Raw genomic sequence first — 3,233 nt, forward strand, 5'->3', positions numbered from 1 at the left:
GTCTGTTATTTTAGTGGTTGGGGAGGACTGAGCCAATCTGACCACTTTGTTATTGCAGATTCATTTCTAAGCAAACCTTTTATTTTTAAAAAGAAAAAAAGTGTGTCCCTAATACAGTGAACCAATGCAAAATGACTCAAATGATAATGCCATCCATGCCAAAGCCTTGCTGCCTCTTTTACTGAACCATGTGAAAAATGTCTTGTTTAAATTCAAATATGTCACTGGCTGTAAAATTAAATCCTTCTTACAGGCAGCTTCTATAAAAGGTTTGAGATTTGCTGAAACTTACATTTCCAAGTGTGCTCTCCAGTTTGGGATATGTCATTTTTCAGTGATGGCACCCAGTCTAGGACACCTGTCTGGCAGACTCAGGGCTTCCTTTTCGAAGCACTGAGCAACTTGTACTTCCCATTGGCTCCTGATGGAGTTATGCCCATTCAGCGCCTGTGAAAGTAAAACCCCTGCTGTGACATATCGGGAGTTCCATTTTTGAGCATCCACACTGAGGAGCCACTTTTAGAAACCTGGGTTGCCTGTACATGGGCTCCGACATGTACAAATTAGAATGGGTTGGAGCAGATTCAATTAATCAAATCTGTTCTGCATTCTAATTAGAACACTCTAGCATCACTGCAGTGTCATGTGTATAAACCCCATGGGTTAAAAAAATGGACGCTGGGGCACTTAGACTAAAGCTTGACAAATGAGCTTTAGTTAAAGTGCCCTGTGGCCATTTTTAAACATGAAGTGACTTAATCCACATGATGCTGTGGCATTTTAATTAGAGCAGCTCTCTGGGAACCACTCTAATTAAAACACCGCCACCCCACACCCCAACACGTGTATAGCCAATAATTTGGCCCTAAACAAGTAATCCAGCAGGTGGCTGTATTGGATGACCTCATGAAGTAAATTTCAGCCTTACTTTCCTATGATTTTATGAACTGAGTTTTCCTTCCAGAGGAGTTGTGTTGTAACCCAGTAATCAGCTCCCCCTCTTTCACAGAGGAGATGACTTAATTCATTCTCATGATGTCATTGGCTTCATATCTGTGATCTCACAGAACACTGATCTGCACAGAAAGATCACTTCATTTTTTATGCACCAAAAGCTGCTATTTACACATAATATTCGAGAAAAGGCACCTGCTTTTGAGCTCTGACATATATGACAGCAGATGAGGGAAGCAGGATGAGTGGACGAGGAGACTATACTAAGAAAACCTCAGGTGCTCTTTGGATGTGTTTCCAAGTAAGGGCATATTTGCAGCGCTGTGGGCATTGAGAATGGCCAAAGCAATGGGATTCCTGCATATGCACACTCTATTTATATATTTAATACACAATCTTGCTGATCCTCACGGCAAAAGCTACTGAAGAGACATAGGCTCAGATTCACCATTGACCTACAGTACCTCAGGCTGATTTTGCTAGCACAATGGGGCTAAAGGGAAAGTGTAAAGTAAGGTCCTTTACCATTTCCCCTCGACAAAACCTTTTATTTTGGGATCTTACAGACTAAGAGCCCATTGTCCCACCCTGAGTGCCTGTGCAGTAGCTGCGAAAAACCAAGATAACACTTCCCCCTTTTAAAACTAGGGCTAATTTTCATTCAAGACTGTCGTGGGCCTGTTGTGACAGGAGTCAGATGGCAACAATTAGCCACCATAAAAATGGACAACTGGTTTAAGCCTAGTGAACATTTAGTATTAATAGACTTTTATGTCGCTGTGTCAGTACAGACAGCTGTACATGGCTGAAACAGGTAGTTAGTCTGAAGCCAGGCAGAAGGCAGGGTGGGTAGCACTTCAGGGCAGGGTGACACCTTATAGAGCAGGGTTGCCAAAGATAAGGTCCAAGGGCTGGATCTAGCCTGAGAAGCCCCATCATCTGGCCCCTGGTGCTGCTCCTGGGTTTAAGTTTACCCACACACCGCACAGCACATGCTGGACTGGCCCTGAACACAGCACATGCCGGACTGGTCCTGGGATACATTGCGCCTGCGCTGGCCAGTCGCAGGTCTGCGGTGGACATGGTGCCAGTTCCAGCAGGTCTGGTGCCCTTGCTGCATGCAGCACCCAAGGGAGTCCTTTCCAAAATAGGCTGTCACTCACAAAAGCTCATGGCTCTCTGAACCAGCTAGTCCAGCGATTCTCAACCAGGGTGATACCAGATCTTTTGGATATAAGTGAGGCATACGGAGATAAATAAGGAGATAAACAGATAAAAGACAGGATCAGGCTTGTCCCTATGTGGCCAATCCTCCACCCACAGTGCCTGGCTCCTCTGCCCAGACCTGAACTATCTACATTACTTTTCCATAGTGGGTGCCATTCAATTGCCAAAAGCTATACTGGGGTGCCTGAAGTCCAGCAAGGGGCACCTTGAGTCCAGCAAAGTTGGAAACCACTGAGTTCGTGCCACGTTGCCCTGCCTTCCGGCTTATTTCAGCACCCATCATTTTAGCAAAAGCTTGAAGATTAAAAGGGACGGGGAGAAAGAGACCCAGGGGGACACATCATCCACCCTGGTGGGATGCACTTTATTCCCTGGTGTTTTTGCCCGAGCAGTTTCAAATAGGACTTTGTTTGAGCATTGACTTCAGAGCCTGGTGGGTCTGGACAGCAGGGAGACAGGGATCAGAGTACAGCCCCATGGGGTAACCGCTATAAGGAGTAGGGGGCGGGTCCTGCTCCTTAGCCCAGAGCAGCAGCAACTCCACCTGTTTGGGTGAGCACATGGGGACTTAGCCAGGACCCAGCCCACGGGAGTCACACGGCACGGCACGGCACGGCACTGCGGGGGTGGAGGGAGAACACAGCCAGGACAGAGCTCCGGATACTTCCTGACGCCTGAAACCTAACTCCCCCAAGCCCCCAACTCCCGCAGCCAGGACTCCTTCAAAAAAGCAGCATCGGTCCTTCACCCCCTCCCCCACTCCCCTTCATTGTGATTAGTTGAGCCGCCTGCCCGTCATAGCTCTCGACCAGCTGATTGGGTGGCCAGCTCCTCCCCATCCCCCTTCTCCAGTGTAGCTCCTTAAGCAGGCCACTGGCTGGTTTGAACGACCCGGCGGGCTGCGATTAGCTGCCGGGGGGCCGACCCGCCTCCTCACTGGAGAGCGGGGGCGCTGATTGGCGAGAGCCGCCTCTCCCGGCGCGCTGTGATTGGCGGAGCGGTTTCGGCGGGTCCGGCGGAGGTTTGAAAGGCTGCGAGGCGGCCGATAACGG

Source organism: Alligator mississippiensis, chromosome 4 (assembly GCF_030867095.1).
Source record: "Alligator mississippiensis isolate rAllMis1 chromosome 4, rAllMis1, whole genome shotgun sequence".
NCBI lineage: Eukaryota > Metazoa > Chordata > Crocodylia > Alligatoridae > Alligator > Alligator mississippiensis.